Source organism: Scyliorhinus canicula, chromosome 21 (genome assembly GCF_902713615.1).
Source record: "Scyliorhinus canicula chromosome 21, sScyCan1.1, whole genome shotgun sequence".
Taxonomy (NCBI): Eukaryota; Metazoa; Chordata; class Chondrichthyes; order Carcharhiniformes; family Scyliorhinidae; genus Scyliorhinus; species Scyliorhinus canicula.
This window is the reverse complement of record NC_052166.1, coordinates 44,735,353-44,762,705: the sequence shown is the minus strand read 5'-3', so window position 1 is coordinate 44,762,705 and position 27,353 is coordinate 44,735,353. Positions and strand designations below refer to the sequence as shown.

At 42.2% G+C, this 27,353-nt stretch overlaps 1 long non-coding RNA gene across 2 annotated transcripts; it reads left to right on the top strand.

The window, feature by feature from the left end:
* The first annotated feature begins 203 nt into the window (after positions 1-203).
* Positions 204-27,353, top strand: LOC119955468. Of its 2 annotated transcripts, none has more exons than XR_005458475.1 (4): positions 204-1,603; positions 4,207-4,346; positions 15,309-15,415; positions 23,171-27,353. It is a non-coding gene; the product is annotated as an uncharacterized LOC119955468 (long non-coding RNA). The 2 variants fall into 2 exon arrangements; XR_005458476.1 differs by having other exon boundaries at positions 4,207-4,448.

Sequence of the window (27,353 nt, the reverse complement as noted above, 5' to 3'; positions counted from 1 at the left end):
CCCCGGGTACCCATTGGCTGTCTGGACGCCACCTCCCTCCTATCACAGCAGCCTGTGTTGAGGGCTTTTACTTTTTAAAGGGAAACTGCTGGGGCGTAACGCTGGGAGGGGGGGGGGGACATTTTTTTTAGTTCAACATTTTAAAAGACATATTTAAAGGCGTGGGACCATCATTTGTCAATCTCAACTGTTTACCCTTTAAATCAATTTCAAGCAATGCCTACACGTGTTCGCTTCCTTGCAATTCTGGACTTGGCTAAATTTGACTTCACTGGATAGCTACATTCCCAAAGGTGCTGGCAAACGTCAGGTGTAATAAACGGAAAATCCAGACTGGGGGAATGCCGTTTGCTCACAGCGGTTTACATTGATTGCACGAAGGTTTGCCCAGAGTAGGCGAAACGAGAACTCAAATTCCGAACAATCCTTGAACGGTCGATTATCACAGACTTCACATTGGACCAGGATGGCAACAAGATGTGGCGTCAACCAAAAAAATAGGTGAATTCGTTACTCCATGTCTCTATACAAAAGCCAATCCAACTCTTCGAGCCCACTTTCAATCTTTCCCTTCAAAAATGATGTAGGAAGGTTGAAGAATTAACTATATTAATCGCTGCAGTTTTATTCCGCCGATTTCATCCCCTGACCTTTGCAGCCAGTTTATGTCGTCACCAGAACAAGACACGCGCCTTGTATCATTTGGAATCTACTTCTTCCATCGCAAGTGTCTGTCAGCTGTTCAGCGGCCAGTGTTGAAAATTTAAGAAAGTTAGATAAAAGTTTGCACCAAAACCTGAAAATATTGAGAACTGTCAGGAGGGTAGTGATGGGTAGCAAGAGGACATTGGCAGCTTGGTGGCATGGGCGGGCGCTGCCAGATGCAATGCCATGCGGAGGAAGTGTGAAGTGATTCATATCGTTAGGAAGAGCGGGGGATGCAATTGAAAGGATACATGCCACAGGGAGGGCAAGGATAGAGACAGCTGAGGGGTGTATTTGTGCACATGGACGGTGGCATGGCGCGCTAAGAAAGTTTAACAAAAGGTCCTTGGGAATCATGGCCGTTATGCAATAAAGCCATGGAACACAACCACACAGAAGTTCTGATGAACCATTGCAAAACACTGGCTTGGTTTCAACTGGATTACTGGATCCAGTGCGGCGCACTGCTCGTTGGGAAGGATGTGAAAAGGTGTCGGTTAATGAAGCAAAGGATGACTTAGGAAACAAGTGGTTAGAATGTACCATGTCCTGTCTGCGAGGCTGGTGGAAGCAGCTTCTGCTTGGGAGTTCAGTAGAAAATTGGATAAACACCCGGGGAAGGAAAATGCATGTTTGCAAAAGGGGCGGGAGATTGGGAGAGCAGGGAGCTGGCACCGACAGGACAGACTTAATGGCCTCCTCCTGTGCTGTAACCATTCCATGATCCCATGGTTCTCTGAAAATATGGTCGATGTCATTCGCAATTTTGTTAAGCTCATCATTTCAGGTTGCTAATGCTCAAGTGTAAAGCAAATGACAGAGTACCTACCCCTTTAAACCCAACAAGAAGACTTCACATCACGGCGGCTACAGCGTGCAAAGCAGTTCCACCTGATGGGTTCGTGCAGTTTTGTAAACATTTTAAACTCTGTAGGTAGCAACAAGTTGAATACCAGATTACCTTTCCTAGATTTGTCTTTAGAAAGGCCTTCTTGGCAACTCTGGTGCATGTCAGCTCAAGTTCAATGGTCAGAAATGCGATTTACTCTCCAGAAGCGATATAATCTGACTATTAATCAACTGCTGTACTGAGTCATGCATCCAGTTAATGTTGTAACTAATTGGTTGGTTAAATGCTTGAAAGACCTTCCGTGGCCAATCCAGTGGATATCCTGTGATTTTTCAGTCTCAGTTGTGGAGCTCCATGAATGGGTAACCGTAAAGTTTGTAGCTTTTGGGATAACTACACAAAACGTGCCTGAAGATCTGTTTTACCCCGTTGGTCTCAAAGTTCGCAGACTCGCTTGCAACTCCCAGCCGCAGCAGGCACGCGGGAGAGGGATGGTCAACTTGAGCTGGCGCCCTGCCTTCCAAACAAAGCTTGCTGCCTGTGTTTGAATGGCCGGGAACGTGTTGGTGTTTGTACTGGGGCAAGTCAGTCACTTGGGTTCATCGAAAGAACACGAAAGACATTAGACTGATTGCGTGGCTAAGTGGAATGTATTCTATATATATACATATATATGTGTATTAGAGAAAGAGAAAGAAGTAATAGAATATACATTATTGTCCAAATCTTGAGCCTTCTACAGACTTTGATGAAGCTTCAGTTGGGAGCAAGGAGAGATTTGTAGTAACCAGAGATCCGTGGCTAATAACAGCTCACATACAAATACCCCTTCGTAGCAAACATTAGTTATATATTATGTATGTATGTGCGAGAGAGAAAGAGAAAGGCAGGGGGGAGTTTTTAAAATAATATTGACCCAGGCGCCGGAATGTGGCGACTAGGGGCTTTTCACAGTAACTTCATTGAAGCCTACTCGTGACAAAAAGCGATTTTCATTTTCATTTTCATTTTCAATCTAATGAAGTGCTCTGCACAGGGTTTTACAGATGGCACTGTCCTCTTGCTTCATTGCAGGGCGGTTTAACGTTGCAGTACTTGAATAGACGTTTAATCAAACCGTTTAAACAAAGCACTTGCCCGTATACAATAGCTTACTGACAGTATCTGAATGGGTCACTGTTCCCTTTCCAGGAGTACAAAACCAGGGGGCAATTGATAGATATTGATAATTATGTAAATTATTATTGAATTGAAAAGCAGTTCGAAGATTAACAAATTGAATTACTGCACCTATAATTTAACTCTGTAGAAATTCGGCCTGCATATATATCACTGGCGGGCCCACATGATGTAAACTTAAAATGCAAATACTTGTGGTGCACAACAGTTATAGTCGATGGACTTTATGTAGACTTTCCCTCAACAAACACATGATCTCTAAAAGTTGCTACAGCATGTTTGAATAATCCGGAGATAAACGATTGGTGCATTTATTTTCTACTCACTCGCACTTCCGTTGCAAACCTCCATTTCTGCGAGATGAAAGTTTATTCCCTTTCTGTGACAAAGGGCGCTCCTGTGGGGTTAGCTTTGAATACGTCGCAGGGGGAATCTGAGGCAAATGCTTGTTCTGCACTTTTGAGAGTCTTTTCTGCAGCTTCCTCTCCCGCCTACCTCGTGGCTATGCAGCACACCCTAAACTAGGCATTATTAGCGCTCTCAGTTGAAATTGTTCCTCTGAATTACACAGACATTACAATGTTTTTAAGCGCCGGATGGAACATACGTTCAGACGGCGTTTTCCACCAACAGGCGAAGGCTATGGACCCGACGGTAACTGGAAAATGAGTCAAAGGTTGGCCCGGTGCCAGGTTATCGTTCAATCCCCAGGACGTGAATGCCGGGCGTGACGTCTGAACTTTCTTTCATTTTCTGCATTGCAATTAAAATAATTCCTAACGGAATATTCACACCACATGTACTGCAAATATAGCTGAGAGCGCCAACCATTCAACAGAACGCACGGTGGGCGTTGAGAACCATGTTTGACACAGGCGACAACCAGATCGCCTTAGAAAACAGAAATAATCATGTTAGTCCAGGGAACAGGGCATGCCCAATCAGAACAAGGTTACACTTGGAAATCTGCGGTGATTACAAAGGGGGGGGGGGGGGGGGGGGGGTGCATACTGGATAGTTGCAATTCAAACAAAAGCTAAAGTCACATCTAATCCACCGTCAAACATGTATGTGGATACTACATCTGTGCATTTATTCTGCAAATCGTATTTGTCCACAGTTGTGTCAATTTGCAAGGCCGTGGTTACATGGAAGCCAGGTGTACAAACAGGCCATTGCAGACTTTCCGCTGTCACTTAATCCACAGCGCTAACTGTGAGTGGGGATTCTCACTGCTTACCAAATGGGGTCAATTATAGTTTTTTTAAAAATCTGATACCATTCACTTCTGCCGTGAACATAGTCACAGAAAGATGGAACAGCTTTAAATTAGGTGTGGCACCAATAAGACAATAACAGTTGAATTGTTATCAGTGGATTGATTGTCTGGGGCTGTTCTGGAGGAAAAACAGGAGCGTGTGTGTGTGTGTGTGTGTGTACGGAGATGCTGATGGTGTAGATTTTCTCTGCAGGTTGGGTTTCCTGCGCCGGGTAAAAGGTGGCAGGTGAACAAATCGCAAGCCCGGAGCTGCTAGAAACAGCCTCTCTATGTAAACGTCACCATCTCCAGTACCATCTGCTGTCAGCCGAGCTGCCATCCTAACACACAAAGGTACCAGCATCCAGCCAGCAACCGTGACTAACTCCTAACAATAGAATTCAAATCGCGGGCTGCTTAATCCACGGGATCGAGGTTTCCACAGATAACTGACAGGTTGTAGATTAGTTACAATTATCTGGCAAATCTCTTGATATTAATAGGTGACATAACGATAACTATATTCCTCCCTACTTAAACGATTTTATCAGAATAGAAACTGCAAGTACTTCATTTGATAGAAATTGAACTGTGAATTAAAACCTGTAATTGCTCTTGGCGGCTAATATATTGCTTGATGTTGGTTTTGTGTCTTCATATACCGTGATTGACAAGCTTTAATTAATCATCGTTATTGCTCTTGTAACTATGCGTTTATTTTGAAAGGCTCATCAGTAATTTTTTTCGACTACAATAATCAGGCGTTTTATTTCCGTGCGCTTTTTTGCCTAGGTGAAATAATTGGATAATAGATTAAATTGCAAACAATATGCTTACATGAGCAATTTAATGACACATTGACGGCACATTTTTGATTGCTGGAAACCCTTGCGAATAATATTTAAGTTCTTCCTGCTACGTTTTAGCTAAGTTCAGTTACATTTCATTTTGCTAAACGGTTGTTGTTTTTATCCTGTGGAAAAAGGCTGTGGGTAATTATCAGTAATGGAAAGTTGAAGTGAATATGTACGTTTGAATTGAAGTACAAGGGGGGGGGGGGGGGGGGGGGGGATTGTTAACACTGACGGGCAGAAGAGTACAAGATTTCACTCCAGTGTGTGTCACCACAATGCATGTTTATCGACTAAACGGCTACATTTTAACAACGTGATAACGTGCATGAAACGTCCTTTAAAAAAACACTTCGGCAGCATCACGTTCGCAGCTTCAACGTCTCCCAGTAACCGGAGAGGGGAGGGGAACTCAATGTGAGTTTCCAGCACCGAGTCTTGAATGTCTCGGTGAGGCCTTTCGCCCACACCATGCCGTCTCTGCTCACTGGCACATCGACACCACGTGTGGTAGAGAAGCCAGCCAGCAGGAGGCGCTCACAAACTTGCGTCGAACAACAAGAGGGATGTGTCAGGCGGAGCAGGAAGCGAGCGCTTCAGCTAGGCAATAAGAACTGTTACAATTCTCCCACCAATGGTTCGTGTTGAAATTTGACTTACGTGAACTTTGGCCTCGTGATGCCAGAGCAATGTGAGAGCAGTCTTTTCTTAAGCTGCACGGCCGTAAGGCAAACACTTTGGAATTATGGGCTCCTGGTAAACTTCAGCAATATCATTGAAATCAGTCAACGTGTGGATATGCCGGGCTATGCATGGGAGGGGCGTGAAACCTACCTGCTTTAATTGAACAGAAGTTACTGCCCACTGACACCTTCATTTGTCACGGTCTCAGCGCCTAGATTTCACACCAGGAACTGGACCCCAAGACGTGAAGAATGGGTGTAAGAGAAACTCGATATTAAATGTTCTATGTCCCACCGCCTCACTATCACACATAAATACAAAATGAACTACTCATATAAATCGTCAAACAGATTTATTTTATCACTAACGTGTAATTCAGTGATGTGGAAATGCCGGCGTTGGACTGGGCTGAGCACAGCAAGAAGTCTTACAACAGCAGGTTAAAGTCCAACATGTGTGTTTCAAACACTAGCTTTCGGAGCACTGCTCCTTCCTCAGGTGAATACTCTTCATTCACCTGAGAAAGGAGCAGTGCTCCGAAAGCTAATGTTTGAAACAAACATTTTGGACTTTAACCTGCTGTTGTAAGACTTCTTACTGTGAAATTCAGTATAAAGGGAAATATCGAATACTAAAGGGTGTGTCATGAAACAGGGGAGCTCAGTCCAGTCACCTGTCCGTGCTCTGTATTGCCTGAAGTCTGGGATACACTCAATGTGCTTGGAATAGTGCTCGGTGTCTCCCTCACTGCCCTGAACGTGCCCATACACAACTTTTATTCAGCGTAAACATCAGGTCAAACTTTACCAATGACCTGGGTGATGAGTAATTAATGCTGCTTTGGAAAGGGGATATTAACAGACTCGTTGATTTTTAAAAACAACTTCTCATCAGCCGCCAACTCCGATGTTGTTGTGCAATCAATTCATTTTCTCAATGCGCCAATGAAGTTAATTTCAGGGTGTTGATATTTCGGCCTGCGCCAAATCAGCTCGAGTTTCGCTGCTGCTCCCCACTGCAGTCAGACAATAAACTGCGCTGAACCCAATCTCCACAAAGCATCCCCCTCGCCCCCGTACTGCTTTACCTTCTAGTTGCAAATAAAATATTTCTTCCGAACGTAGCATGTTTCACTAAACAAAAGTGCCTCATTATCATGATGCGTTCCGTGTATTCCACCTCTGCAATTCCTGTCTCCATAAACAGGTATTAGAAAGCACATCTGTTGAAATGATTGTCAGCGCTATCACATTACTTGAATATGTTTTGTTGTATCGTTCTTCCTGATTGTTTACAACTTGGTGAGTGTCCGATATGATATAACAGTGCCCGCCTGCATGTGTGTGTGTGTATTCATTGGGGACGGTATATTACCGGATTTGAATATCCTGCTACCCCCACCCCCCTCCGCTCTCCCTGGTATTTAACAGTCTGCCGTCAAAATTATCATACTCCAGGATAATAAAAAACGCCCCAGTCTGATTTAATTAGATGCGAACGTGATGTTCTGGACAGTAACGATTTGTTCTAACTGGGTATTTTGGTTAATCAGATAGCCAAATGAACAAGTCGAAATATTCTCGACGTCCCATCTACAATTAAAAACGAGGTTTTAAAACAAAATCGTCGCTGAAACACAAACCGTTTAACTGAACCGAGAGATGTGGAGATTTACAACTCCCGATCTCTTAGCAGTTTGTTCACATAACCAGCATCCGAACTGTGCTGGGTTCCGCGCGGCCGTCCAATTATTCCCATCTAATCCTGGCTAGCACATTCGGCTGGGATTTAACTGCGTTTTCTTTTTCAGTGAACGCTTTAATGACAAACTTTAAGTCCAGTTTACAGTAGGCTGCAAGACGCTGCTAACGAGGCGCGGGCTGTTCCACCAATCCTTTCCACATCAAAAGGACTCGAGATGCTTAATGCATCTCCTCGCGGAAATATTATTTCGCTCTTTAAGCAAAGAGCCCTTTTTATTTGATGTGTTTCTGCACGTTTTTCTTTTACGAGCGGAGTTATGAGGTTAGCTGCAGGGGGTATTCGTCTGCGGGAAATCTGTCTACAAATGAAAATTTTTAGACGCGGAAGTGTTGCTGGAATGTTCGGTGTGTTCGCTTACTTAGTTAAAACAGCGCACAACAGTATCTGATTACCCTGCTCGACTTCCAGTTCAGGAGAGCAACATTTGAAAAATAACAACAAAATAGCAAATGATGTCATTTCCCTTTCCAAATGTCGCTGTTGTGGATATTCACAGCCTCGCTTGATGAAAATGGGAGGGTCAGTTTCCCGATCCTATTGTTTCAAAGTGAAACACGATCAGATGTAGGAAAGTGAAACAATTGGGAATTCCATCTGATCCGATTTTTAAAAAAGATTTCCGGAACTTTGCCATTTTTCTTTGTAAACTGGGTTTTAGTTTAGCTCTCCCCACACCTCCCCACCACAGTCCATTTGTATTGAAACCGGACTGTAAGCAACTTCTTTCCCAACCAAGTAACATACGTGGTGAAAAGCATTTCTGTGTAAACCCGCTTCCCGGCTTTTAAACTTTATTTGAACTGTCAGTGTATTGCTTTCCTTTGCCGAGTGTGCGTCCACATGTAAACCGTTGTTTAATAAAGTTTGCAACTTCTTTGTTCATATCATGAAAATAAACAGATGAAATGGATTTGATACGTACGTTGTCACATGGGTGACCTTGGGTGTCCATGTATTACCTGAACTAATTAAGCTGGTCAAATCAGGATATAAAATAGACGAGAAATAAACCGGCGCCCATTGTTACAATGTGTACATTTCAGTCGATAACGCCGTGGAAAGTTAAGCAGAGTAGGATGATCCAATCAAGATGATCATTCAACGTTCAGAGTTGTCTACAGCCACTCATTTCGCAGAGTTAGATAAACTTCCGTGATGGTGATTCTCACGTCCCATCCCCATTTTAACGTGTATCCTTTTCATTACTGCTAATAATTGTAGTTTTCTCTTTTGATTTTTTTAAAATAAGTGTATACATATATCACACTGTGGCCCAAACTTCCCACTTCTCATTAAATGTGATCACATGCAGAAAATATTCTACGCATCCCCTCTGTGACCGAAGGGTCGACATACATATAGTGCCATTAATTAAAACTCAATTGAACACTTAAATGTCGCGCTTGCCTCGTGCTCTGGAACAGCCAGCCAAAATGTCCAAAGGCCCACACACATAAACGCTTTTAAACAAAATTAGAAAGTCCACTTCACACATTGAAGCGACCTTATTCCAATCGCACCTTTAACGTCTTTAGGCGTCAAATTAAGCAGCAATTAGCTGGTCGTTTGATTAATTAACTATTACTGGTAGATTTTACCGGAGGACAGGTTATAAAGATGTGAAAATAATATAGATGTGTTTAGCAATTCTCACGACGAGAAAGGGAATGTGTGTGGCGAATGACTCATTCTGCGTTTTAAAAAAAAGAATAATGCATTGTTGCTTTGATGAGAAACACGTCAACATGTTTCACGGGAAAGTAGTTTAATTAAGTGCCAAGTCAAACATAAAAAGGTGAAAGGTCAGTCATACGAGTTGAGTGTGATTATGGCCGTTCTAGCACTGCCCACATCTTGCAACGCCATTTAAATGTCTACTATAGGGCCAGGGAGTTTTCATGTTGAACTATTTTGTGAGTTCCACAAATTCAAGCTGAAGACAACCAGAGGTGCACTTAATTTGTGGTTAACGTTTTGAGCCAGACCATTAGTGAGTGAACCGCTGGTTGCTTTTACATTTCTTGAAACTGACAAGGGCTGTCGGGGCAGGAATCCTGTTGCTATTAGAAAGAGCCGAGCCTGTTTCAAGCCGAGGTTGAAAGTATTTAAACAGGACAAAGTGTAACACAATTTACTTACCCCAGCGAAACATGGTTATATGTAAAAAGGATGACAATGAAAGACGGTTTAAGACGGACTCACTTTTATGAGACCCGGTCCAGCTAAATCCCATATTCCTTAAGTGTGCAGTTATTTTAATTTGTGGAAATCACTCTTAGAAGATGGCAGAATCTTTCGAAAGATGTCTTATCTCTACTCGTAGATAATGCTAGCAGTTCAGTGAAATGGTTATGTTTAGTCGAATTACATTAATATAATTATAGCGAATTGTTATAAACCAGAGTGGGCGATGTATTTAACCTCACAAGGCATACTGGGTATCACTAATCGCAAGAAAATCTATCAAGTGCCAACTTTTTATTCTTATTCTTTAATCAAACTTTCAATTGAAAGTTACTATGAACTTGATAATTTACTTTACTTTTTGTGTTGTGAAGCTAAGAAGCTGTTTAAGACTTTCTTGACGACATCATTTCAGTTTAAAGCATAACCTTCTCTGAAATCTGACATATTTAGTAGATTTCGCTGGGGTTTCAGAAAGGTTAAACTTCATTGGAATTTTAAGTTCTCGGCAAATTTAAGCCCACTGTTTTCGTTTCTCAGTTTGAAAAGCGTACTCTAGTGTAGGAAGGTCGCTGGCAGCTCAAACTAATTATTTTAATTAGAAAACCATCCGAAATGAATAGGAACTCCCGTTGTTTGTACAATAAATTACGGACTCGTGTTTATCCGTTTTGCCTAATAAGGAGGTGAAACTCGCACACCCACCACAGGAATCAATCTGTTACATTGATTTGTTCACACCTCTGACTACGTGCCCTGTGAAATCTGCACTCTCGGCTTTTACTGCAAACCACTGTTTGGAAAGCAACTCTTTTATTTTGGTCGAAACGCCAACCGGATAGTTAATTTAGGCCGCCTCAAATATCTGTTTACGGTATAAATAGATGTTACAGGGAACACCGACAGACCCTGTTGTCAGCTGCATTCTGTGTTGGGAGATGTCTGGTCAGCTGACGACGTCTGATCCTGGATGTGAACACAGTCTGTTGTAGTAACTGGTCCCTGTTGTACAACAGATTAATCATTAATTCAGCCTGACTGACATCTGTTGACCAGTTGTTACCTCTCCACCCTAACAAGGCGACTGGACTGATAAAACAGTTCAGGCATATTGGACTTTACAATCATTAGTTACTTTAGTTAATCAATTGAGAAGACCTGACCGGTCAAGCCATTAATACCCAGTAAACCAGAATAATTAATACTGTCTGTTAACATTGCGGAGGTGATACGGGGTCAACTGTACGGAACACGACTGTGTGCCAATGATAGATTTAAATTTGGATGCTAGCCAATGGGGAACTATAGGCAGAGCATAGAATTAGACACGAGGGATTTTTTCGAAATGCAACATATTCATAGCACTGGGGAGGATGAAATTGCAATATAGAGGGAATATTGATTGTTTATTTTTTAACAAGATCCAAATATCGATAACATTTTCGAGCAAACATCGCGGGACAAGGAACAAACACTTGGAGGCTAACTCTTCGCTTGCGGATTGAATGGGGCAACAAACACCTTTATTACATACTGAGAGCCAGAGGGCAATGCTGTTCTAAAAGTGCTCAGTGATTGGGGGTATTTTGTAAACATTGGTGTTGCAGAATTTCCATTAAGACACCTGGGTTTAACTCATTGCCCCGAACGTGCTCCCACTTGTTTCAGTAAAATGTGCCATTTATTACGTTTCCAGTATCCCCTTTCCTAATGCAAGTAAGCCCAGTACTAATTGATATTCAAAGTTACTTTCTCAGTATCTTAGCCCTATTAGTACCTGTGCCAATCAATGGAACCCTGCATAATTTGTTTGGTTAGATTAGCCTGCTTGGTAATGCTCCTACTGTAAAACGTTAAGAGTAAGTGTGATTTTATTGCGTGATGGTGTGAGAAGGCGTGGGATGTTACATTAGGACTTTTTGGAACGTGGCCAATGTCGATAGCAATTCGCTGACCACGGTTTTATACTTAAACACAATTCAATCATCACTAGGTGCAGAGGCTTGCAGTACCAAGGGCAACTTTATTTTCAGCGGATTAACTGAACTTTACAACCGCATTTTAGTAATTCATGACGTCGAATAGGTGTCTTTCCAATCCATCAAAAAGCAAGCTGTCAGCAATTGATGTGTCTTACACTGTCGGATAATATGATCTATGCTGTACACTTTAGCTGTGACATCAATTTATTCCACATTTGATTCATTAATGCAGTCTATAGATCAATCAGCAGTTTGGGTTAGCAATGTATTTCAAACCTCTTGTTCTAATCGTTTACAAGAACCAGTGTCCCCTTCCATTAGTTTTGTATCTGATGCTTTTGTCCATTTCACTCAACAAACGGAAGGCTGCAAATCAACCCGCATCCCGAAAGTCGATCAACTTACTGGTGGAGGTGCCAGAGTTATTGAGTACACCCACCGGGTTTAATTACTTTGTAAATGATGTGGCGAACACACGCGCAAAACCACGGCATTTTAACTTACAAAACCTTTGGAATGGTCATGGAAAACATACTGGAAGGGTACATCGGCGAATTAGGCTGAAAGACGGCGGAAACCTGACAAACACAATTCCAACTCGCCAACTTGACAGTCGATTCCAAACTTGAATGGTGCACTTGCCATTTGAGGAGATTGAGCAAGCTGGGGGAAGTTACCTCTCCAGTGAATATGAAAGCAATTGCCTGTCGCAAAAGTAACGGCCGCCCTGGCCTGTGACACATTGAGGGGTGCAATTTTATCTAATAATCCGTCAATGTAACATCGTGCACAAACCATAAGCAATTGTATCAATCCGTTGCATTGATGTACAATTTACAGCAGGACAGAAAACCAACGATTACTTCCTGTTTTACTTTATATCTTGTAGGATGTCAGAGTCAAATCGAATACTTTGCATTGTTTTCTTTTTGTTTCTAACTATCTTAACCAACACTACTGAGTGTGATTGTGAGTGAAACTGAATATTCCACTGGGAAGCGTTAAAATGTCTACGCGCTACTCAGGCTGGTTTGGAATGTCTTAATGAAAGGAAACAGAGACACAGGTTCGGTTTAGTAACACACTGACCCGGAGTTAGAAGAAAAACAGGATGTAAAACCGAAGGGTCTTACAAAAAGATGATGCCTTCTTTTGAGGGCTCCTTACCAACTTGACAATCAAGTCGACTATTGGCAGCCTAGTCTCATTTTATAATGCTGACTTAGGTACCATTTTGAGTTTGTTTTATACTCCAACATTATCAAACATCATGGTTAACTCCTAAGAATGGTAAATTTCTTAAGTTCTCAAATGGTTATAAAACATTCAATTGCGTTTTCATGAAACTGACAGTCTTTTAATTTATGTTAATCAATGGAAGGCAAGCTCTTTCCATGTTTTTTTCTTTACAGACAGATTATTTCCCCGGGTGATTAAATTTAAAACTTTACCTAAAGACATGATAAAATAAGCACAGGAGGTCGCAGTAGCATAATGTTCTTTTATTTTTACACAGGTTTCACCAGAGCTCTTTTTTTTTCTGGGCGAGATATAAAGCAGCGCACATTCTATTAAACAGTTCGATTTCCTGTTTTTATTAACATTCCGACAACACGTTGCTGAATCAAAGATAACAGCTGTAACGTCAAAATATCACAGGAAGTGGACATTGAGATAGGGATACAGCAGAAGCACATGCAATCTGATATGCGGCACTGAATGTGGCACTGCTAATACAGGACAGCGCTGTAGGAGTAAGTCAAACTATCTGGAAGCGACATTTGGATAATTAGCCACCATTGAACGGTCAATCAAGCGAGCAGGGGGAAAAAAACAGGACAAAAACCCACAGTGGAGTTGCAAAACAAAAGAAACCTCACTATGCACAGGATTAACCGCTCTAAAGCGATCTAAATGCTGTTGTATTTGAAAGGAGCGGTCCCCAGTGTATCGCCGGTAAGCTAATTGTAGATGAGTCCGGTTTAAACCACCTTTCTCATTTAAAAAAAACATCACGCCAAACGAAGCTATCACAATACAAGCGACCCCTAATTTCACTCTCAAGTATTTTACATCCAGCTCATTCCTGGCAGGAAAGTGTACATAATATATTTAAATCAAACACTGACAATAGACCGGCTTGTTTTGCCCTTAAATGTTGGATGCCTACGTTTTTATGCAATTATAATCAGTATTGATAATTCCCTGTCTATCTCTTTAAGTCTATCTCATGGCGATGAGAAGGATTAAAGTCCATAACCTTAAAGCGTCCGCGGATCTACATAATAACATTGCAACTGCTTAAAGATCGGCCTCGTACTACACGGACCCCATGTAAATTAAAACATGCAGAATGCTTAATTGAATAAATACATATTTAATACATGAACATTCGATCAGGGCATCATAACGTCTAGATGTTGGTTTATACATTATACATCATTCTTATACACAGGATGTCTGCAGGCGTGTATGAAATATGATATTGCAACATTCACAAACGATTAATGCATCAACCAAGCATAAATTAATGACTGGTGCTAAATCCTCACACTCTAATAAATTTGCAGTTGACTCGAATAACATCACGCCACCATTGGATAAATGATGCCTTACCGCCAACCAGTCTCGTCCTCTGCAGAGCGATTTCCAGACACGTCTCCTTCCAGGACTGTAACCTGGATGTTTATGAGCACTTGGACTATCTGCTGTTCGATCTTCACTAACTCCGACGAAACACCACATACAGCTGTGATCTAGAGCCTCACTCCCTTTATAATCATTGTGTATGACTGACCTCTGACCCATCCGCATCGTCAAACTCCTTGGTTGCATCAATTCTTCATCCATTTCTGAACTTTATGAAGTAGGATCGGATGACTTTTCCTGTTTAAAAATGCCTCTGACAGACAAGTCAATCACGTTTGATCACGATCTCGGTAACGCCAATGACAACACACCTCACATTGGTCAGATTTTCTCTTTGGATCAGTCAGAGCGGGCAGAGTAAACATGCACTGTCTAATACTGCCGATTTATTTGACAACAGTGAGATAAACGTGCAACGATCAATTGCAATTAATCCCCAGAAGTTGGCTCTGCGCAGTTTAAAATAAATACCCTAAAAATAATAATGGTGGGTGTTCAGAATGCTAATGGTTTGGAGATGAAACGTACCTCGGTTGGAATAATTGTTGCATAGCCAGACTGTCTCGGGATAACGAAAGACCCCATGCACCGCCCGTTTAATAAGTTCAAGACATGCCCTTTTACCTTTATTTCCCTTCGTCTCACTCAGTGGAAATCAAATCCTTCCGATGAAGTGCTATACCGGAAACGAATAACTGCTTCCACGTCGGTCGCGTCTATTAACAGGAAAAATCATGTTCGCCCCATTATAACAAATGGTTTTTATTACCTTTTTATAGTCAGCCACCTCATCTAGCGAAGCCTATTGAAAAGTCAGCACATGTCCTTTCTAACAGCGTTAATCCGAGGGCAAACAGGGAGCCCTGAGTGAAGAGAAACAAACGTTTCTGCTTTAAAAAGGGGGCTAGAAACTTAGCCGTTTTGACCAGTGGAACTGGATAAAGGGGGACAGCTCGCACTGTGTTTTAAAAAATGCTTGAAGCCAGAAAAGGGGAATAATTGTTGTTGAAAAGAGAGGGCTGATTGTTGCTATTAACTACTTGATGGTCAAATGGCTGCTCCTTTGGTGGGTGGGGGGGGGGGGGGGGGGGGTTGTAATTGCTCTTGAATCTTAATCTTGCAAAGCTTTTGTCTTATTTACGCAATTGACTTCGAGTTTACTTTCGCTCTTTAATACATCCTGTCACAATCCACATTTTCAGGATTAAACGAACGTTTCATGTGTCCCACCTTACTCGCACAGTCTTCCTCAAAGTTGTGTGAAGTGTCATTTATTTGGAAAACCGTCTTTTTGGAGGTGACATGAATGGTAAGCACGTACTTCATTTACATCATTCATATTACATGAACCCACTTAAAGTCCCAACGTATGACAGCGCTATTTCGCTTAGCAGTAATGTAAGAGAAGCAGTCTGCTTTACCTGCCCCACATCCCAGGTTGGAATATATGATGTAGCAGGGCTAGCCGATTTAAATTACCACTGGTCCTCCTGTGCAGAAGCTGATGACCCTGAATCTTTCACATGATATATTAGAAATGACATTATGATGATTGACACTGTCTGGGACACGCACTCTAAATTCATATGCTGCAAACCCTACATCATTTGGCACCTTGGTACATCTGGCTTAAAATATACCTCAATATTAACATAAATAAATGACTTTACATCTAGTTTCGATGGACCTAAATACAGAAACACCAACAATATAGCGATACAATTGAAAACAAGTCCTACATTTGACCCGCATTTTAAAGCTGAACACGGCCCCGAAAGAAATAACATTAACTTGCATGAAGGGAACTATTTTATTTTCTGGGGTTGTTTTGTTTCATTGCAACATTCCATTAAGCGCTTTTTGTCGTAAAAGATTTGGAATTACAGACAGAATTATGCTCATAAAACGTAACATTTGGCGTTTGTTGGATTTTTAATTTATACAACACATAATCGCTGTTGTCCTGCATTTAATTGGACTTACAATTGCCAATAGCGAGATGTTAATCAAAATAAATTGGTGTTAAACAGTAAATCATTAAATCTGTATTGCAATGTAAGTGTAACTAATGTGTTTTGACTTAAAGCAACTGAATGCAAATAATGAATCTGTCACTGAAGATGTGCTCATTAAATAAAGCTCGGTGCACCAGGGTCCGTCAGATAGAAATTACATCGTCACGTGTGAGTGGGGGATGGGGTGGGGGGGATGGGGGGGGGGGGGGCGCGGGGGGGGGGGGTGGGGGGGTGGGGGGGGGGCTGTACTTAACATAATGATATGTAAAAAGGAAAACGTCAAAAAGATGGGAAGGAGAGAAAACAACAGAGCGTAAGATAAAAACATCTTCAAGAAATTTGGAGGACCAGCTAAAAACTAGAGAGCGCTTTTTGAATATTAACACGTGCAATTACATGAAGCGAAATAGCCCACGCCAAGATAGAAACCCTGGGCCAGTCTCTTGAATCGTTTTTGCTTACTGTAATTATTTGGAAAGTAACAATCCAAATACATCATCAGCTGCTGTTCGAGGCCAGGTTGGAGACAGGCAGTGACATCCAGTCCGAACATCTTTGTACAATGCCATCAAGAGGAGATCTTATCTCCCCTAAACTTATGTAATACTTCTACAAATGTATGAGGAAGAAGAGTTCACCCCCCCCCCCCCCCCCCCGCAATTAAATCTCACGACCAAAGAGGAGCCGTGATGTTTGAAATTACTCTGAAGTTTCCAGATGTGTCCATTTCCCCCTTTTCATAGTTACGTTGATTCGGGATTCTGATGTCAATTTCAAACAGACCGCAAGGAACGGCAACAATTTACTTTGCCAGTCGATCCGGACCTGGAGGATTTTATTCCCGGTGTTCTCGGATCCCGAGTTTGTGTACTAGTGTCGCTCTTGAACAATTACATGTGCCAGAGCGTAATCACCACACAATTCAACCGTCCTCGTTTAACTATCGACCCGAAAGTCTGCAATGCTGTTTGTCAATGTCTTCCTCTGCTCTTTACTGCCCATTGCCACTCATCAATCTTTATCTGTCACTTTTTCAATAGCTGGTCAATATGCATCCATGTGCCGCGAAGTACCACACGCACCGTGGTCTTACGCCGCACCAACGAATCATTTGGAACTGCTCCTTAATATAAGTTTACAACTGACAATTCGTGAAGGTCCATGCATTACTTTGCACAATTCTCACCGTACATTTCTGAAGGCAGGCAGTTTACTCGATTTTGAGAACAAATTAATTGGACACTCATTGGCAATTCAACTGGGAAGGATACATAGAATTTACAGTGCAGAAGGAGGCCATTGGCCCATCGAGTCTCCACCGGCTCTTGGAAAGAGCAACCTACTTAAGCCCACACCTGCACCCTATCCCCATAACCCAGCAATCCACCTAACCTGCACATCTTTGGACTGTGGGAGGAAACCGGAGCACCCGGAGGAAACCCACGCACACATGGGGAGGATGTGCAGACTCCGCACAGACAGTGACCCAAGCCAGAATTGAACCTGGGACCCTGGAGCTGCAAAGCAATTGTGCTATCCACAAGGCTACCGTGCTGCCCATGAATGTCTATTACATCATGTCTATTTCCCATTCACACCCTCAGTTCATATCTGTGCAAAGCATTACATCCTCCCTTATTTCTAAATACCTTTGTGTTATATACCTCCCTATATTTTACTTATATCCCTGAATTGCATCTCATTTCCTCTCGTTTCCTCTTTATTTACCACGGGTCTAAATTTAATTGATTATTTGCTCGTTTCTCCGTTGTCTTTTTCCCTGCATTGGATAGCCTTTCCCCTTCTGCTTTCCGGGGCCCATTGAAGATAATAATAATCATCTTTATTAGTGTCACAGGTAGGCTTACATCAACACTGCAGTGCGGTTACTGGGAAAATGGGTTAGTGTTTGATTGTTCCCACCTGCTCCCAAACATGATCCTGAAACAAAAACGGGTTATGTCTGATCACTCAATCCAGGATCACTCCAGTTCAGGTCATGTGGAGGAAAAATGGTGCCTGCTGTATTGTGTTAGCCGGTTGTCAAGTTGTAGCAATGATTCCAAACGTGGACTCAATTCTTCTCATGAATTCCATTGTTATCTGTTAAAGCACGCAGGCTGGATACTCCCCACCCCCTCCCTCCAATGTACACATTGGGCATCAATAAACCCGCTCTGGCCGTGTCACACTTTATCGTGTCATCTCCGGACGATGTATTGTGGTACTAACTGTGGTTCCAGCTAATGCTAACAATCAAACTGGATTTTATAATCTTTGCAGTAAAGTCGCCACAGTCCCAGATGCCCATAGGCTGCTTTCTCATTTGAAGGGGGGGGGGGGGGGGGGGGGTCTCTGGTGGTGATTTAACTTGAGGATCACAACACCTCAAGCCAAGGGCATGATTGAGAAGGCGAGGCCTTCATGAACATTTTACCTCTCATTTCCCTAAGGTGGTGACTTGCCCTGAAGTATGGTTCCCACCTATAATTTCACCAAGTGGTTAATCGTATGTCTTCGTCTGGGAAGCCGGTGGGCTATTTCGTTGGTTGTTGGAGGTGACATCAGAGTCGGGTTCAGTCTGCATTTTCAACACGAAAACCAAGAACCCTGATTGATTTTCTCCATCGCTCGCCAAAGAATGTGAAAGCCAGTTGTTGTATCTGAGAACAGAAATCATATCCGAACCTTCTTGGCCTCTGCCTCGCACCCATTGTATAGATCCAACCTTCCACTCCCATGCTCCTCATTAGGTCCATGGTCCAGTCACCCTTTTATCTGGAAACTCACAGAATGACCATAGACCGGGAAGATCGAGTTAGGAGTTGAGAGGAAGGACGGACACATTGTTTTGTGAAGAAATAGCTAGACTCCACAATCAATCCATTGCTACCAATGTGCACCCACAATCTATTTCCCACATTCTCCGGGATTATTCGCCAGTGAAACTGAATATCACGAAGCCATACACACATCATTGTTGTGTTGCATAACCAGAAGACTAAGGAGCTGAAGGCGACCATTTGGCCCATCGTATCTGCTCCGCCATTCAATGAGATCGTGACTGATCTGATGTGATCTGACTTTTCCATAACCCTTGATTCGCGTAATGATTAAAAATATGTCTATCTCAGCCTTGAACATACTCAAGGACCCATTAGCTCCCTGGAGTAAATCATTCCACAGAATCACTCACTCTGAGAGAAGACATCCTCTCTCATCTCTCTTTTAAATGGGCGAATCTTTGCTCTGAGATTATGCCCTCAGGTCCGAGACTCTCCCTCGAGGTGAACCATCTTCTCAGCATCTAGCAGCTGCAGTTCCCTCCGTTCCCCTTTCCTAGATTTAAACAATATTGTTTTTGGTAGGATTTGCTGAAAAAAAGGCAGATTTTAAAATAAAGACAATAGTTGCGGTTCGGATGGGACACGCTGTCAGTCAGTTATTTATACAAGTCCAGGCCCACAAACAAGAAGACAAGAGTTAGCCATGCACCGTGTGGAGAAGGTTTGGTGTGTGAAAGGAGAATGATGCAGGGGCTGCCGTTCAAAGCGTAAACTTTAACTCCGGCGTGACCGAGGGCTCAACGGGGACGGGACGTTTGTACAGAATGAGGCTGTGAGGCCATTCACTGAACCGGCTCGCGGTTTGGACTGTCCCATTCTCCCCAGGCTCTGGTCGTGTCCCTCACTGGGAGTATTCAGTCAGCAACACGTCTCCCCCCTGAGCCACTTGCACTTTTCGGTAGTCGAGGATAGAGCGGTTCACCCAAAACCCCCCTCCCCAAATCCCCCGCAACCTCCCCTCCCACCCTCCTCCCCCCAAACACCCTCCACCCCGGCTGGCTGTTGCCTGAAGGAAAGTCAGCTGTCTGCCTGGACAACTGATCCGCAATACACGGTGCAGACTGGAGGATAGAGGGAAATGGGAAGTTCCACAGCACCGGGAAACTACTGTTAACAGCTGGAGAAGTTTCATTTTCATTTCTCCACATTGCCAATTGTTTTACAGACTTGTTGGAACATTCATTTTGTTTATTTCCCCATCGGTTACATTGTAATGGTGAGAGGGGGGGGGGGGGGTGTTAGGTAATTTGGACATTCTTAATTCTCCCTCAGTGTACCCGAACAGGCGCCGGAGTGTGGCGACTAGGGGCTTTTCATAGTAACTTCATTGTAGTGTTAATGTAAGTCTACTTGTGACAATAAAGATTGTTACTATTACTTTCAGGTGAAAAGTTCTGGGAAGACAGTTAAATTGGAGCCCGGGTTGGATGTGGCGAGCTGGCTGTCTGTTTACTCTGGCAGCTGAGGTCGGGGGGTGGTACAGAGGTAGAACCAAAGAAGAATACTGAAGCTGAATAGCCTCCTGATACAGGCGTAAGGGTCACAGGTAATTTGGGAAACGCTTGCAAAGAAGGGGGAGAAATGCTCGAAATAGCCCTCTTTATTCCTCCATACTGAATCTAACAGCGGGCCAGGGGTTTAATGTGTAAACAGACCTTGTTAACAATTCCAATGCAATTCTGCCAGCATGTAACATCGGAGGGGGAATATCAGAGTGAGAGTGGTCGCAGACTACAGATCTGTTGTGTAAAGCGGACCTCTTGCAAGTAAATGGTAATTGTGGAATTTTTGTGTTCATTCTGAATGTTCCTGCAGTTCTGAGCGGTGGGCCCGTACACCCTTGGGAACACCGTTCCGAGACTCATCCTGCAAGAGAAGGCTGTATTGACGGAGACAATATTACAGCAGCGAGCTGAGAGAAGGGCGCAGAGTTTCCACACTCAGCCCGCGCTTCCCTCTCTTCACTCAAAGGCAGAGCTCAAAAGTGACAGAAATCCGAAAACACTTCGGAAGTCTACCCATCGTTACCAAAACGCTGTTTGGAATCGGAGAGAACAGAACACTTTGGGGAGTCTGTTGTATCATTATTGGTGCGGCTGGCTGGCTATCGCCTGGCTGGCTGTCATCTGGCTAGATTCACTGACAGTACGGTGTGATACTGCTGAGGTACACTAAAGAAAGAATGTTTTGTCGAGTTGATAGCTGCAGGACCCACCATGATGTGTGTGCAGTGAATTTTCAGCAATCTGACCTGAGCACACACACACACGCACACACACGCTCTGTGATATTCGGTTGGACTATCAGTGATAGTCCCCAATCCTCACCCGCGACAGCAGCCGCTTGATGGGAGGAAATGAATCAGTCACCTAGTTCAAACAATTATTCGTTTGTGTGAAGTGGTTTGAGGCAGTTTTGGCGACGCAGGTAGTTTGTTTCAAACTTACCTGTTGAGAACTAGCCGTTTAAAAAAATGATTCGCCCAAGGCGGGAGAAGGTGTGGAGGATGCAAAACCAACCGAATATCACTCACCAACCAACAGATAGTGAGATTGCGAATGAGGTTTGAGTTGGCAAAAGAATAGCGAATCAGGCAGAATAAGTTAAAAAGATATTTAGCCACGGTTACTATTTTCAAAGGCATGTTTCCTTTATCCTATATTCCCATGTTTGATAAAAGGGAAATCCTTCTTGTAACTTTGGGTGCCAGTCAAAACGTGAACCATTCACCTGATGAAGGAGCTGCGCTCTGAAAGCTAGTGATTCCAACTAAACCAGTTGGACTTTAAGCTGGTGTTGTGAGGCTTCTTACTGTGCCCACCCCAGTCCAACGCCGGCATCTTCACATCACAAACACCTGGAAAACACTCAATGCAGACTCATCTGAGGTAAAGCTCATTAACACTTCAGACTGATCTAACTTTCCAGTTCATAGGTAATTGTTTCAGCAACTACAGGGTGGGATGGATTTATTTGTCTTATTTCTTTGCGTTACAGGATAGCCACGGCTCTAACATCTGGGTAACTCATCCCCGTCCAGGTGGGTCAGGTCATAAACACCATCCACCTGTGAATAGGTAGGCAATAAGTTTCAGGAGCCGCAGAAATAACAAAGTTGCAATGTCACCATAGAAACAGTCGTTGCCTTGGTTCTTTCATTCGGATGTAAACGGATTAGATTTTATTGATGGTCAAGTATGCAGCCTGAAATGGACATGACTGGAAATGTGAGCGAATTTAAAGTTGTTAATGCACCCTCCCCTAATGCAGACTCTTTCCCTTCTCAATGAAATGCAGGAGAACAAAATAGCAAGAATCACTGGAGAAAGTTTGAACTCAGCAGATCTCTAGTTTTAAAATGAAGAAAGGTATTCGAAGGTGTAGGGATGATGGAGTTTGAGAGACATATATATCAACGCATTTATTATTATTCTTTATTGTCTCCTCAGATCGTTGTACCCATACAGGCCAGCGGTGCTCAAATATTTAATAGTTCATGTGATGATAATGTAACATCAAAATGGGTGTGGATTCAGTACTCATTGTTCCCCCGTCCCCTCCACAGTATTCTGCAATGCCCGACAGTCCTCTGCATTTACAGTTGCATCAGCTCAGATGCCAGCATCTTTTAACATTCTGAAACAACACATAATATAAAGGGGCAAAAGGCAAGACGTGAGAAGTTGTAGGCTGCCTGACCCTTCTCTTCGCCCTGAATTTAGACCCTGTGGTTTCCCCATTTGAAGATTGCAAGTCATAACACACGCACTGATGAGTAGCCCCTCTTGCCTCTGCTGTATTGATACCCACAGCAGTGCACTGCGATGCTGATAGTTTGCACCAAACAATCTTGCACAGCTACATTGTGCTTGGAGGATACATGGAGGGAATCATGAGGAAGAGGTTTGGAGAGCACAAACTTACCAATTTTCCCACCCACAGAACATATGAAAGTCTTATAGGGACTTTCACTTTGACAATGGAATCATGTGGAAGTAGTATGGACTCCCCATCCCAGTCAGCATGTTACCATGCACACATAACTACCAATGTAATATCCAGAAATATTTAGCACAGTAAGTCTATCAGGGCCCTTTCCGTTAGGGATAAAGGCATACTGGAAGACTCTTCAGTTGACACACTGTGACTTAGATCACTGTTCACTTGTGCATGAGTTGACTCTGACTATTTTTACATCCTTAGCCACTGAAGCACAAAATTGGGCCACATGGAGAAAAGCAAGCAAAAGATAAAAGTGGGAATATCATGAAGCCAAAGCATGAAAACTACAGCATCACATGCAGACCAGGAGAATGGTATCTGGTTGCTTTGTTTATGACGATTGCTCCAATAATGTAAACTTTACATATTTTAGTTATTCAGTGGGGAAGGAGGAAACATAAAGACAACTCAACACTCGAAATGTATCCAGGAGAAGGTGATTAAATCTATTTGTAGAGCTCACTGGCTCTTGGAGAACAACCAGATTTGCCCTCCTGTTGATGGGGCTCGATCTGCTGCTGGCACTTGAAGTTTGTGTAGCTGGGGATGTGGTGAAAGAAGGCGTCAGTTACTTGTTAATGCAACAATGTGTGGCATAGTATCTGTCTCTTGCATCTGTGGTTGTCTGAAAAACCATATGTGGCATGAATATTGAAAAAAGTGGTACCTTTCACTGCTCCATTATGGATAGTCATTTGTGCCTTCAGAAACTAGGTAGCACATCTCAGTTCTAACATGCTTGTTGTGCCTAAGTTTGCAATGTTTCTTTGCTGCCCAGGTAACCAATAGCAATATGATGCAACCGTTTCCTAGGGTTGTTCTGCTAATCATTGCCTGATAGTTAACCTGCAATTCTGTAGCAGCTCTTGCTGCTGTGCGTGATTAAAACATTGGCAATAATGGCTATTGCTTGTATTTTCTGGGGATTAAAAAAAATCCAGTGCATAGCACTATATTGGTGTATGACACTCTTGTGCTTTTTCTCCCCAACAATGTTTACTCATCTTCTGAATGGTCAACATGTTCTGCAATATCCCCAGAAACTTCAGGTCTTAAATACAAGTCTTTAATAAACTCTCTATAGTCATAAAAATGAACTTTTACCTCCTCCACTCATTACACCAATTTTAGGCTATGAAAGGAAAACAAACCAGAGCTAATAATTCAAGAAAATTAGGTAATTGCCTTCTCTTTCCCAATTTAGTCACATTTCCTTATCTAAACTGATCACACAGGGAAATAGACTCCTAATGAACTATCTTCCAATTAAAGATTGGGAACTGAAGCCATTGTAACCATGCTACAAACTACATTCCTTAGCCACTAACTTGACACTCCTGTCCAGCAGCTGTCTGAGGCTGGACCAGACTGTTCACAATCATGGTACCATATTTGACCCTGAGAGGAGACTTAAACCATACATCGCTAAGCCCGCCTGTCTCCATTGCTTTACCCAACTCAGCCACTGCCTCAGTTCATCTGCTGTTGAAACCCTCATTCTTGTCTCCTTTACATATAGACTTGACTATTCCATTGCATTCCTGACAGGCCTTTCACTTTCTGACCTCTGTAAATCTGAGATGGTGCAAAACTCTCTTGCCCATGTCCTAACTCACATCAAGTCCTGTGCGCTCATTACCCCCATGCTCATTTCCCTACCTTGGCTCCTGTTGAAGCAGTGCCTCAATTAAAAAATTTTCATGCTTTTTTTTCAAATTGCTCGATAGCCTCACCCTATTTTTGTAAATTCTTCCAGCCACACAACCACTGCTCAATTTCTGACCTCTTCCCTGATTTGAATTGTTCTACCATTGGTGGCCATCCCTTCAGCTGACAAGGCCCTAAACTCCAGAATTTTCTCTCCATATCTCTTTTCTTCTCTGTCTTTCTTTCCACTTGAGACCTGCCCCTTTGACCAAGGTTTTGGCCATATACTTAATATCACCTTGTGTGGCTTCATGTAAAATGTTGCTTTGAATGTTCCTTTGAAGCACCTTGAGACATGTTATTAAGTTAGAGGTGCTTTATAAATACAAGTTGCCATTGTTATTATAATTCACCAAAGAATATAAACATGGCAGCAGTATTTAATTCCAATTGCCTCGGTCTATTTCATATTTCAAAACATTTCCAATTCACATGGAAACACTAAATTCCTTCAAAGTTTGCTTGTTACATGTTTGCTATGTCATGTAGTTATGTCCCTGCAGATTTGCAAATCCTGAATACATGTAAAATAATGTTTCTGAGTTCTCCTGTGAAGCAATCCTTTCCATCGGATCTCTTAAAAAAGAATTCTGGAATTTTGATAAAATTACATTTTAAGACAAGAACACATCTTCCAATCTGGCAACATAGAAATAATCTAACATTATACATCTTACAGCAAGTTTTAAATGAGTGTCAAGATACCAAGATAAATATTCCTTGTAAATATTCACAGAAATTTGTAGACATACATCACAGTTGAGTGTGATATATGTAAAATACCAAGGAATTGGAACATACTCACATGAAATTTCAAAAAGCCCTTTCACTCTTTTGCACAGCACTTTAAATCCATTCTGACAATTTGCAATTTGAAACACTTTCCCATGATTTAAAAGATAACAAATGTGTAAACACACATTGCAAGCAAAATTACACTAAGCTGCCTCGATATCATTGGAAGGCAGATGTAAATTTATTTTTTGTTCAATTTTCCCTGTTGGAGTTAGTTCAAACTAAAATTATCATTGTTGTTTATTATGTAATGGTTAGCACTGCTGCGTCACAGGGACCTGGGTTCAATTCCGGCCTTGGGTGACTGTGTGGAGTTTGCACTCCACGGGATTTGAAACCTGAATTATACTCCCACTTCCATACCTGTGCACCACAAAACGCTATTCAATGGAATAGTTGTGGCATAACTACAGCTTTAATCTTCTATATTGATGACTCAAGAATTAATGTTACCATGTCTGCATTGTTTCATCCAGGTGCTCCGGTTTCCTTCCATGGTCTCAGGATGTGCAGGTTAGGTGGATTGGCCATGATAACTTGCCCCTTAGTGTCCAAAGGTTGTGTTGGGTTCTGAGGATTGGGCTTATGAAGGGTGTTCTTTCAAAGGGTCATTGCAGACACGATGGACCGAATAGCCTCCTTCTGCACTGTAAAGATTCTATAATATATATAAATGAGTGACGTCAGTCTGGAAAATTACACACAATTGCAGATCTCTCTAGGTGCCAGTGTTTTATGCCATAAATAAATGCGCCATTGAAACCATGCATAGTGCTGTGTTCTAAGGGTGGCAAACATTAATAAGATTGTTTGATCTTTAGGAACAGTAAAAACATAAAAGGTTTTGGAAATTCTCCGAATGTCCAATAAAGTATTTGTGGCTCTAGTAAAATTCAGCCTTACATCAAGTTAGAGTTATACTGCAGCTGTTATGAACTCAAGCTGATGGGAGACTCCCTTCCTATGGGTGTAAATGTGCTTGGGCACCAGACTAGGATCTGAAACCTGAATTATACTCCCACTTCGATACCTGTGCACCACAAAACACTTTGTAACAATGGAATAATGGTGGCATAACTACAGTTTTAATCTTCTATATTGATGACTCAAGAATCAACATTACCAGTACACATTGTTCAGTCTAAGTTTTTAAAATGTGCAATTTCTGGTCAAACATAGATGTCTAAAACTACTGATCCACATCGTAGTGAAAGTGCGAACTGTTTTATTTTATAAAAGAAGTCATTAGGTGTTAAACTGTAAAATAGATTGCTGTAGTTTGACTTTAAGATCAGTACTGGTTCCACAGTTCCCAACCCTGCTGTTTCACAAGCTGTTTTGCGACACACTGTATTTGTTTAGTGGTGTCTAATGACTTGAGCATTCAGATCGTATCTCCAATGGTAAACACAAAACAGCACAATTACAGAAGAACTAACAACAATGTCATCACTGCAGACATTAATGTAAAATTGATACAATTCTAAGCATGATACACAAGTATTTAATTTTGGCTCAGGTACAAATCATTCATCATACTGAGAACTGAGGCAAGTAATGGAACGTGTTACATTTACATTCTGATCTCATTCTGGTCCAGAGATCACATCCTCAAATTGGAATGCCTGGTTGTAGAAATGCATCCGGCAGTGGTCCACACAAAACGTTTCCCCTGTGGGAGAAAAGATGATGAACTCTCAGCAGTGTTAAACGCCCTGCTGATGTTAAATGCGAGGGTATCCCAAAAAACAGAAGGGTAACTTGGAACACCGGTTCTTAGTGGTGTATATTTTCAATTTGTTATAATGTGAGAAAAGATATGTAAGGAGGAACAGTTCAGTTGTTTTGTGATGAATTAATAAAGAATTTTATTAACCTAAAA